General features: G+C 37.3%; 2 protein-coding genes across 3 annotated transcripts in view; one reads left to right on the top strand and one right to left on the bottom strand.

Annotated features, from left to right (window-relative positions):
• LOC138711941 (SLIT and NTRK-like protein 4) overlaps positions 1 to 13,174 on the top strand; it is a 137,444-nt gene that overhangs the window by 90,362 nt on the left and 33,908 nt on the right. The window lies entirely within an intron of this gene.
• The window catches only part of Fer1 (48 related 1), a 52,558-nt gene that overhangs the window by 7,323 nt on the left and 32,061 nt on the right, over positions 1 to 13,174 (bottom strand). The window lies entirely within an intron of this gene.

Genomic DNA, 13,174 nt, shown 5'->3' with positions numbered 1-13,174 from the left:
CTTTTTTGGTGACCGATCGGCCTTTGAATGGTAAGCCATCAGCATCAGCATCTCGGCCAGCAGAAGAAGTGGAAGGAGCAACAACAGCAGCATCAGCAGAGAAAAAGATGGGAGACAATGTGGAGCTACTTTCTGGTCTCACAGAATATGTATCACTGAAGGAAATAAGCCCTTTGCCTTCGTCTTCCAAATCTGGACAGAGAAAATCCGGAACGAGATACAATGCATCTGGCGTGGTGCTGACGGCTACGCCACACAAGAATGCTCTGCAGCAACAATCAGATGGGAAGGCCGCAAAGAAGAGAAAATTATTTGATTTTAAAGTTAAGGTGACATCCAAAACACGCTGTGTTATTTGTGGTGAAAGTGAGAACACAGACTGGATTCAGTGCAATCGGTGTGGAAAATGGGCCCACGAAGAATGTGCAACAATTACAGATGGACTATTTTATTACTGTTGTATGTGAAATAATTGCTTGACACAAATTTTTGTTTGAATAAACAACATTATAGGAGTTAAATGTGTTTAATATGCCTGGTCCAAGTTACACGATCCTCTGGTTCATATTACACGACCCTGGCTCAAGTTACACGACTTCGAAATTTTGATTAAATTTTATTTTTGAAGTATTAGAATTAAAATTAGTGAAGTCATATTTTATTTAGGGATTTATTGTGGCAATCTACCATCATAAAAAATTCAGGGACATTTTTCTCAATATGATAAGTGAGTTACGGCCATTCAAACTTAGGTGGTCCAATATACACGGTCTTCCCCTATATAAAGCGTCATATTATCAAAAAAATGCTTTCCATACTACATTCCTTAAACAGCATTCCAAAATTTCTCCCCCTATCACAAAAAAATACTAGTGGAAACATAAGTAATGCCCCACTTTATTGTGATTTTCTACTGACTGACCTCAATGTCAACCAGTTGCAAAGATTACAACAGGTTCATAATTCTTGTGCTCGCTTCGCCTGCGATGTCAGTCGCACTGACCACATTACACCATCTTCCAAACTCTAAACTGGCTACGGCTTAATGAACATAGTTTGAATTTTATTAGTACCAACAATGTAATTTATTCGTTACAACAGTAATTCCTTTCTACAATTCACCTTAAAGGCTCTCGTCAACAATTGGATCCTCACTCAACATAGTATTCGTTATAGCACTCCACCGACGACAATGACAATTTACTTGGACTATTACGCACAACAATGAACTGTTAATCTTAACTAATATTTACAAAGCACTATTTACAAATCAGAACTACCAGTTCTCAGTTCACAGTTCTTCTATCTCAGTCACTCGAGTTCACAGTATCTCGAACCACAGACCTTCAGAGACAGTTCACTGTACTCGAACTCGGTTCCCTCCAACTGCGGTCCACTGCACTCGAACTCAGGCCTTCGGATGCTGACGCAGATGCGGACGCACACTCGAGTCGAACTCCGGTACACAAGACTGGCTTGCTTGCTCTGGCTTTCTCACTGACTGGCTGACTAATCAACTGAAAACTGGAAACTCTCCTGTCGTTCCTTCGCGACCGTAATTTATAACCACAGCGACGTAGCCTCGAAAATTCGCGAGTCTTCCACTACGACGGATTTCTGGAATAGTCGGGAAGGTCGTTCCACATTCACTGCGTTAAGTAGCAGCTGCGCGCGCAGCCTCCCCTCGCGTGTAGGCCCCTTTCCCCGTGAAGCCCGCGCGCCATCCCAAAGTGCTCCGCGCGATCTTCTCTCTTGCGGGACGCTGGTCGTGAGTTCGAATCTCACGTCGCTGTCACAATAGAATTTTCATTGCCTTGTTATCCTTTTCCAAGTCCTTCACACTTATACACCAACCTACCTTGCCTCCCGCTTCAGTTACCTACTCGTATCATCGTATCACAATCTCTACACACGCACGCTAAACAGCAGCATACTATTGTCAGTGCATTTCGAACTGGCGGCTCAAGGTCACGTTGTACGAACCACGCACGAGTCACTGAACTGAAAACTGAAGCACTGGTAATCCCGACTGTCCCAGCTGACTTTAGTTGAGGAGAATGGTCCAGGAATGGGGTAAGCACACGTGGAAAATGCAGTCCATTATTTGACCTTGAGCCGCCATTTCGAAATGCTCTGACAATTACCATACCAACACATAAGACATCACTGTACTCATCATCATTCACTATATCGTTATTGCGCTTGTGGAATATCCTACCCAGTGACATCAGAGACTGTCGGAATTTAACAGTATCCAAAAACAGGCTTATTAAGCATCTTCTTACTGCGTAGAGTGCAATGCAGTAAGCTGAGTATTCTAACTTTTTGCAAATGTTTCGAAATTGTTACTGTTTTATTTCTCTTGATATTTGTACAATCAATTACTTACTTTTAGATATTTAGTAATTTTATTTAACGACTAATATACGGTATTAGGAAGTGATGGTATTGCATTAGCACTTTTGTGCCTATTGTGATCATATATTTCTACTTACATTTTTTTTACTCCTCTCGTTTTGCATTTTGGCATTTGCGTTTTTTTATTTGTATTTATAATTTTATTTTTATTTCTTATTTACTTCTTCTCACTGTATTTGTTTTTTGCATATGCCTACTTGTATTCTGGTGGTGTGGCAGAGAAGGTCTGATGGCCTTAGCTCCACCAGATTAATTAAATAAATAATAATTAATAATTGCGGAATGCTAATATCATCTTCAATAGTATATTTTGTACCTTGAGTTCGGATTTTACTCTTTCTTGAAGACTTTGCTAATAAAGTCCCTTTTGATTATGAAAAAAGCTCGGAGCAGAATAAGATATCAGATAATAAATAACATTTATATCGATCTATGCGGAGGTAAAGATGACAGCGGAAAGAGGGAAGATTAGACAATGCTGGACATGCCTTTGGGCAGAAAACCATGAATTAGTAAATGTCTAACTTAATAATAAAAATAATAATTAATAATAATAATACCACATAACAATTGAATGTGAGTTCCTGTAATGTACGAGACATCGGTGTAAGATTTAAAACGCTTTTTCTAGGATATTTTAAGCATCTGATATAGTTCGGTAGGTGCCTGGGGTATTTGGGAGAGAGTGAGCTGACCTGTACTGAATTTGGTGGTCGCCAGTTCCACGAAATGTGGGTGTATTGCGTAATTATTTGTTAAGTTCGTGTAATCCAAACGTTTACCTATTAAATGCACAAATTACCATTACTTTATTGATACGTTGTCTGTCATGTAGTTCTTGATATTTACAGCCTTAAACTGACTCAAGTTTACTTCCTAGACCACAAGTTCCTGTTGTAAAATTGTTATATTCGAATCCCTCAGCAAGTCAGCAAGTTCGTTCAGTTTGAGCACAACCATTTGGATTACTCTGTATGCAGCTACCAAACAGTCAACTTATGGTGTAATCAACATGGCACGAGACAACACAGGACAAACATGAAATAAGGGTAGGGTGACCATACGTACCGATTAATCGGGATTATCCCGTTTTTGGGCCTTAAAAACCTACCCCTATTTTTTATTTGTAATAAATAGGCTTTCGTCCCGATGTTTGGCGTAAGTCTGCAGTTATCCATGACTGTAAAGCAATTCTTAAATAACTGTGATGATCAATCGGTGAAGAGATTCAATATAGCTGTATCAACATTTAATCATATTGCTGTTGTTTACTTATCTTCCTGGTTAGCTGAAGTATGTAATTTTTCTACCTTCTCGTGAATGTTGCTTAAATAACCGCCAAATTGATCAGTAGACGAAAATACTCTTATATGGCTAAGACAGGAAAAAACATTATCGTGAATGACCGTTTATTGTTTGGTGAAATAAGTAATGTTAAATCACTGATAAAAACAAAATTGAATCTGACGGTGATCACTGGCATTATATCAGCTTATGGTACATGAAAAATGGCGAGCTTATTCAATTCTTGCCAATGTGATGAACAGTTCACTGAATTACTTAGCATAGTTCAATATTTCTTTACAATCCCAGCACATTATGTAAATTTTGAGAGAGTTTTCAGTTTACTGTCATCACAATGAACATATGAGAGATAAGGTTTAAGTATTGTAAGGAATATAAAGTGTATTTTGCTAACTTGTTTCAACGTCAGCAAGTGTAACTGCAATGATTTTTTTATTCATATTTGCTTGCAAAACCTGAGGTGCTGAATGCAGTAGCAGCTTCTGCTAAGTATGATTGGAGTAAAGAAAGTAAATAAACCCCTTTAGAAGTCTAATTTCTGACTTGAGCTAAATATTAATAAAGTTGAAAATGCATTTAATTTCTTCTTTTTGTTACATACTATTTTTATCAAGTATAATTTGAAATTGCTAAATTTGTTGCTTCTTTTGGTGTTATTTACATTTCATTTTGGTATGTGTATCTGTCTTATGGTTAAGTTTAATCAAGTAAATACTGAATTTTAGAAAAACATGCGTCCCACTTTTCCCAAAAAGAAAGTGATTAAAGTCCCACTTTCACTGAAAGGAATTGAAGAGTCCACTGCAAGAATGATGGATGTCATTTGGAATACATTTTGCAGGAGAAGCAATTGGAAGTTTGAAATGCTTAGCGCTCAAAGCTAAACTGTGATTTTCCGATCATTACTGGACAATGACTATCAGTGTTAATGCCATATAACTCTCTATGTACATTCTATATGTCTTAAGCTATGCATTGACAGTCTTGGTTCATTTTCGACAAGAAAGTGACATCCATCATTCTTGCAATGAACTCTTCAATTGTGGTCACCCTAGATAAGGGACACCGCCCAGTCTCTTTGGAAGCGAAGTATATTCGTATCTTCACCTCCTTGCTGGAATTGGTGTCGGAGTGCGTTGAGTTTTCAGCTAGAAACGATATCTCTTTAAGTCACAGCTGCAAATAAGAACAATTCAGTATAGAGAATATGAGACAGAATGACACACTGGAAAATTATAGGGAGCTCACAAAAGGAAACGCAACTCCAATGAACCTGCGCCACTACTGTGAAGCTCCTGCGGCCTCCCCAGTCCCCTCGGGTAATAAGCAGTCACTTCTTTTCACAGGTAATTTCGGAGCGTGCCATGATTTATTGCGGTCTATCTAATCTCTTCGCAGCACGTGTACGCAAATATTGACACACGCTGCTCGATATACTCGCGCCCGACTGCCTGCCAAATATTTTGTGCTTCTCTGTTTGTACTCCGCCGCCTTTTCAATTCCTCATTTGTATCTATATTCTTATCTTAAATACTGTATTTACGGATAATGTCCCCTGTTACTGTTAATTCCTTACTGTTTAAGATGTAGGCCTGCCTACAGACTTATTTTTCTCGTGTTGTAAAGTTATAAATACTGGGTGTTCAGTTCAAAATGTGTCATGGCTCGCTGTATGCCGTCATGTGGCTAGCTGATGAGCCTAGAGAATTCAATCTTCCTACACTTCCGCAGAGGTGTATAACCTAAGAGGCAGAGAAGTTGCCTATCAAGTACGGCGTTCATTCTGAAGAGTACGTACCGATACGTACGGTAACGCCGGTAGTGGCAGGAATGTGAACCGTTTGGAAATACGTACTGTCGGGATATGGGGAGAGGGTTAAGACGATTACTTACGTATTTGTTGACATTAACTTCGACGGTCAACATGGACACGGAGCATTTGATTTGTGTTGTGGAATGTTACCGTACGCAACCGATGATAACAAATACCCTGCGTACGACTTGCAGGCGCAAAACACAGTTCGAAAGAGGTTATGGTAGCACACAGACCGTACAGATCGCCATCTGTTGCTACGACGTTCAAGTTATACCGTACACGTTCTCAAGTTCAGATTGAAGAACGCCTTAAATAATAGGCAACTTCTCTAACATATAAGCTGAAACTCACTTCAAATCGGTGACCCAACAACAGTGACGTCATGACACACTTTGAAATGTACCCCAATAGTTATGTCTGTATTATAAGATTAAGGTAAATATCCTGGGTAGTAAGAAAGGTAACAAGAAAGTTAAATTAATAAATGATTTGTTGAAGACAATATGAATAATTTATATTGTTTCTACTTTTCGTTTTCTGTTACGTTTATTTTTATTTTGCTTTAATTGATTCTCTCTTTATTTTCTTCTTTGCCCCTTTCCTTTCTTCTTTATTTGTTCCTGTATCTCTCTAGTTTCTCCCTTCTCCATGTTTTATTTATTGTTATACGGTATCTTTATTTTTACACTACTATTTCTAAAAGTAGATATTTTAACGCTAGGCAAGCCTTTTGAACATTGACGTTATACGGTAGCGTGCGAAAAGTGCTTTTAACACTAGTGCGAGAAGTACTTTTAATGTAGACTTTCAACTGTTTGTGCCAATTGTCATTGTTTCCTACTAGATGTTACAAGACAGCAATCTAAACCGCTCAATAAAGCTGTTAGTCAATCCCAAGGCTTCTAAACTTCTCATAGGTTGCATTAGTATCGAGCTTGTAGACGAGGGATTGACGGGGAAAGGAGAGCGATTCTGACGTCACAAGATAGCTGAGCGCGCCAAAGCTCAAATGCTTCAAAGCAGTATCTCGTGTTTTTTCTTGTTTATGTTGTTTATAATGCACTATGCCAGGTCAAAGCTGTGCTGTTGTGGTATGCAATAACTCTAACGATAAAAATAAAGAGTTGTCTTTCTTTACCATTCCTAAAGATTTAGGAATTAGAAAAAAAAATGGGTAATTGCGTGCAAAAGACAGGATAAATTCAATCTTGATACAAGCAGAGTATGCTCTGATCATTTTAAAGATGACGATTTTGTTCCTGATTTTCAAGCAGCTTTAATGAAAATAAAGCCGAACGACCGAGAATGTTAAAGCCTACAGGTAAGTTTAAATAAATCACGTAGACCTATATAAGTAGCCTACATTATTACCAGCTTTACATAATAATTAGATTAGGTTCATCTATGTTAACCTACAAATTATTTTCTTTCTTTTGTAATCTTTGCTGGGACGTACATAACTTACAATTAACAAAATAATCATGCTACTTATATTAACAGTTGCATACCAAAGGGGTGGAGGGTTAACGACTGACACAAGTGATGTTTTTTCACTATAATTCTCATTATATTGATTTTATATTAACGATTTATGACTTTTGTCATTATGGCATAATCAGTGGGTTAATCATAATAGCCTCCAGTGACAATTCATTGTTGAGTTATAATGATTATTGTAAATGAACGTGTTGTTGACATTTCATTACCGGTACATGCCTCTTTTTCCAAACTTTAGAATGTGATATTAAAATCAATCAATGTTAGATTTTTTATAAACATACATTTAAAACAAAAATACAACCATCTTTGCCCTCTTTAAATTTTAGTACATTATTCTTTCTTTCGAAGGTTTAACCATGCCATCACCAGCATGGCTAAGTAGCTTCAATAATACTGAAAAATTCTGCAATGAGTTTCATGGCACGAATACGATTAAAAAGGGGCGGAATATTATAAAAAAGAACCAAAGAATATGTGGCAATGTTCGTACATAACATTCCACGTGAAATTTTATTGTTGGTTTACAGTCAAAACTATATTCTTTATAAGACTCTAGTATGTGAACACAAGACTGGAAACTAGCAGACGAAAACGGACGGCAGACACTGAGAGCAGACGAATTGTTAAGAAATTTAAGAAACACAGAAAAATAATGCAGTAACAAGTGTAAGTACAGGTTTTATATACACAGTATAAACATTTTCAATGTATTTATTTTATTCCATGATACGTACACACTTGGTTTATATTCCTTGTAATGTTTTTATTTGAGGCGATTATGTTTATAATGCACGCTTATCAATTTGAAAATAAAGGACCAATCAGCATGGACTCTTCGCGCGTCATCAGCCAACTAGCTATTTGATTGGCTAATGAAAAACGAGATAACCTATTGAGAGTATAGAAGCTTTGAGTCAGTCCTACTTTTAAAAATGACAGTTTTTTTTTTTTTTTTTTTTTTTTTTTTTTTTTTTTTTTTTTTTTTTTAAGAGACATGCTTAAATTAAATTCTTTCAACAACTATTTCATTGATAAGCATAACTTTACTTCTTACTACTTGAAACACACTTGCCAAAATTTACGAGAAGCAAGTTAGGGTTTGAAACGTGACTGGTCTAAATGAATAGGCAGAATCTTTTCGCTGTATTTGCTTGATAGTTTTTTAACTTGCAGCATTCCACAAACTTGTTGCATGATACTTATATCACTTTTCTTCCTTAATTTTGCTGGTAATAATTTTAGTGTTAATCTCCCGACAGCTTCTTTTATTTCTTCTGGTTCACTTTCAGAATTATTCATTTTCGAACGCGTTTTGTAATTTCAGTCATAATGTTTCATAAATTTACCGTCAGATGCCATTACTGTAGTGCCATGCCTGTCATGATTACTCTAGTGCAGTGTTTCTCGAACTATTGGTTGAGACACACCGGTGGGTCGCGGGCAATGTTTTGGTGGGTCACAGATTGACCTTTCAGGTCTACAAAACATTTTAAGAGACTTTTTTAAAAGTTATCATTATCAACATTCAATTAACTTCTCAGCTTGCAGTGAACATGGGAGTAGTAAACCTAGTAGCCTAAATCTGTCTGCTTTCAAGGAATGAAATTCTTGTAAGACTTTTCCAGCTTAGGCAAGAAGTTTTACTATTTTAAAATTATTTTGAGAATGAGTACCTGGCTTTGTTTCTTTTTAGATAACAATTGGCTGGCCACATTAACTTAGGCCTATATGGTAGACGTATATTCCAAACTAAATGAACTCAATTTGTCCCTTCAAGGCTCAGTCATCATTGTGTTCAAAGCTTATGATAAAGTCAAGTCATCCCAGAAAAGGAACAACATGAGATGAAATCCAATTGGAATTAAAAGAAATTGGTAAGTTCATATCTTTAACATATCTTAAGAGAAAAATACTAGCCTACATACGGTCTGTCTATAGGCAATAATTTCATATTCGTATATTTGTTGTTTTTGTGTCAGCCCTTCAGAATATCATAGCATTGTTTGTACAGAAATGTTACTAGCGAATTACATTTGTATGAAATTTGTGTCCTTTAACAGCTTACTAAGATTTAATCAGTAGTTCAAAGATAATAATTTTCTTCCTTTACGAAGTGTTTCATTCATAAAAGCAAATATAAATCTACATTTAATAACAGTTTTTGTTAAAACTAATCTCATTCGTATTTATTTTATTCGTATAAAATATTCTAGGAACTTTTATATTAACTAGTATAGATAAGTGGTTTCAATAAATATAAATAGGCCTATTAATTGTTTCCATTAACCCTTACGAATTTGCGCAGCACTTCCTAACATTAGTATTAGCGTTTGGTGTCACTACGGCTCAATTAATAATAATCAATGTTTTGGACTTAAATTTTTATTTTCTTATGCGATATTTGTGTAGATAATGTTAAAATATGCGAATTGCAATTAATTTTCAAATGTTAACTATAATATTATAGGATTAGCCGCCAAAGTGGTCTGCTAGCTAGAGCGCTGGACTTATAATTCTGTGCATCCGGGTTCGATTACCAGCGTGCTGGGCAAACCACGGTCCAGGTAACATAGGGGTTTTCTCCGGGAGCTCCGGTTTCCCTGTGGTATCCCAACAAATCTTCATTATCATCTCATCTCATTGCGGATATAAAGTGGACCGACCTCCTAAGAAGCACCCTGGGCAACGACTCTGTTGGTGAATTGGTCTACACAACTGGCTTCATATGGGTGAATGACGAAAAGTTAAATACCCGCCATTAGTAATAAAAAAATATTATAGGAATAATTAACAAAAATCTACACCTAGTAGACAATGCTCCATCAAGTCTTCTTTATTGCCCATGCACACTTAAAGCATCCACTTACACATAAAAATGATAATTCTATTAATTACATACGAATATCACTACTTGCGGGATAAACCCCTCCCAGAATTCAGACTCGGAATCGTCTCTTGTCTTTCTTCTCTTTAAGGACGCATTATAATAAAATCGAAAAATAGGGCCTATGTTATTGAGGGGGGGAGGGGTTAGACGGATTACATTACATTATAGAAACTTAGACTCTACTTTCTCACCCACACTTCTTTTTTTTCCTATGTGTTCTCTCCTCCACAGCTATTAGTTCTTTTACAACGTTTGCAAACGCAAGCACAACATCTAAGGCTCTCTAAATACTAGGTATCATCGTCCGCCATTTTGATTCTCTTCTTTTAATACTTTAATTAAATTAATTTTAATACTCTAGTTACATTTATTTTAATATTGTAATTACATTTGCTTTAATATTTAATTGCATTTTTAATATTATAATTAAAGTTACTTTAATATTTTAATTACATTTATTTCAATATTAATTATTACTTTTCAATACACACGATTAACTAAAAACAATTTAAGCGATGGAAATATGTTGTAAGCAGATTTTAAATCAGAGCGAAGTTTTGTGTGTTAACAGACAAAAGATTGACTTGAGTTCTTCTCCAAGTGAAATGCTCTTTCATTTAACTCGCCGTAACTAGAAAACCAGTAAAGATTTTGAATAGCGGCAAACTTTTAAAAGTAATTTCCATTCTTCCTCAACATTTCACTCGCTTTGACTCCCCATCTAAAATGAAAAATAAAAAAGTTTCCCGGTAACCAACTTTTTTAGGTGTAAATATCTATTTTGAACAGATCACTTCGAAATTAAATAGTATTTTTTTCTCACATCATAAAAACTATTTTAACCTCAATTTTTTTCAGACACTGACCTACCAATCATAGAAATTACATTGCGATTGACTATCATAGGAGCTACGACATGATATGCCGCTGCATAAGCGAAATATTTGTCTCTGCCACCGCTGCGAATATTTCGCGTTGCGAATTTCGTTGCAGCTGCTTGCACACGCGAAATATTCTTCGCCGCCACTGCTGCTAATATTTCGCTTTAGTGTGGGGAGGTCTTAATTCTCGGTGGTTTAACTGATACTATGCGAGCCGTTGTATCCGAAGTTCCAGCCGGGACGAGGACTTCGGGAGGGAAGTATAGATGACAGACCCGTGTCGTAGATTTACGGCACGTAGAAAAATTCTGTTCCTGATATAGAACTTCAGGTAAAATTAGTCAGCTATTTCTAGCTCATATTCAATTTCGACGCAGCAGAAAGCGTCTTTAAAGGTCTCTATAACCAGCAATGCACGACATTACTGCAACTATGGTTACTTATGATAGGCTTATCTGTGCACTGAAAAAGGTGTAGCCGTATCTGATACTGTAATCAGCAACAGGTAAACATGTAACCTACCACACATTACATTCAAATCTTGTCACGTCTTCTTTATCAGAAGACAGTAAACAAAAATTTTATTGACTAATATAAAGTGCTGAAAATCAACGTTTTTAAAAAAACGTATTGTATTGTGAGATACTCAGCCTTTACCCAAATATGATGAATCGCATGATTTAATCCTTACTAACGCAATAGACCTATGTACAGATATGGAAATAAAATTTGGAGCTCCCTTATTGTTTAAGTTTTGCTTACAACACACTGCTCATTTGCAGTAAACAAGAGCCCCTGTATATACGCTACTTGCGTACAGTCGTGCGAAATTGTTACCTACATAGAGGTAGACGCCAATCAAGACTCGCTCTAAATTTTAATTCCGTATCTGTACAACCTTCAGTCATTTTTTATTTGTTCTGAAGGCCTAATTCGGGATCTCACAGAGTGAGGATTATTGTTGATAATGGTGAGGGGAAACGGGAGAACACCGAGAAAACCCTACTCCTCACGCCCGCTTTGTTCACAACAAACTAGCCACCGGCGTGGCTCAGTCGGTTAAGGCGCTTGCCTGCCGCTCTGAAGTTGCGTTCGGGCGCGGGTTCGTTCCCCGCTTGGGTTTTTTCCGAGGTTTTCCCCAACCGTAATGTGAATGCAAGGTAATCTATGGCGAATCCTCGGCCTCATCTCGCCAAATATCATCTCGCTACCACCAATCTCATCGACGCTAAATAACCTAGTAGTTGATACAGCGTCGTTAAATAACCAACTAAAATAAAAAAAAATAAAAAATAAAAATCCACCACAAATTCCTTCATTACTCACGCAGAGATCAAACTCGGGTCGCCACGGTGAAAGGCAGAGAGGCTAACCACTCGGCCACAAGCGAACTGTAAGAAATCTGATTTCTATACGTTAGGAACTCGGTTATCATAGGGTTATAGAGGTATGAAGGTGCTTATCGGGCGAGGCACGAAGCAGCACTAAGAACTTTAGTCGAAATAGCCGTTTTGTTCCAGTGCTATGAAGTAACGGTTAGTATCCCTGACCGTGAAACGAGCAGGCCCGGGTTCAAATCCTGATTGGGACAAGTTGTCTGGTTGAGGTCTTTTTCCGGAATCTTCCCTCAACCCATTAAGGGCAAATGCTGGGTAACTTTCAATGCTGGACACTGGATTCATTCCGCCGGCATTATCACCATCTCACTCAGACGCTAGATAACCACAGCAGTTGATAAAGCGTCGTAAAATAATCAATTCAAAAATAGTCTTTTGTATGCCTATGGTGATATGAGTTACATGGTGAATGTGCTGCCCGACTAAGCTACTTCAATCTCCCATGCTACATATTTCTCCCTCAGCCATGAAATCCTTTACCATCAGTATCTACCGTACCTCATACATCTTTAAGAGTCGTGTCGATGTCTCATACAGACTTAGGATTCGCCCACAATTCACCATCATTGCCATCTACCAATCTATGGACAAACCCCGAGGAACATCCATCATGACGGGCGTTCGACTCGGCGTCAAATACAGGTTCTGCTCTATTTTCAAGACGGAAATAATAATGAAAGGAAAATTGTGGAGAGTGTTGTGGCATGACGAAAAAAACGGTAAACCCATGAGAAAAACTCTTAGGCCTACAACTTTAGCTTTATCCACCACAAATACAATTCCGAGATTTGAACTCTGATCCGCAGTCATTGTAAACCAGCGCTGTGTCAACTGACCTACCAAAGCTGCTAACTTATTTGTGAAGCTACCAGATAAAGAATTTTAAGACAAGTAATCCGAACCAGAAAAGAGCGTCTTTTAAGCGGTGTTTCACCGCTCTCAGACTCATGTTTGGATAGAAGGTTAAATA

Source organism: Periplaneta americana, chromosome 13 (genome assembly GCF_040183065.1).
Source record: "Periplaneta americana isolate PAMFEO1 chromosome 13, P.americana_PAMFEO1_priV1, whole genome shotgun sequence".
Classification (NCBI taxonomy): domain Eukaryota; kingdom Metazoa; phylum Arthropoda; class Insecta; order Blattodea; family Blattidae; genus Periplaneta; species Periplaneta americana.
This window is presented reverse-complemented; position numbering and strand designations above follow the sequence as displayed.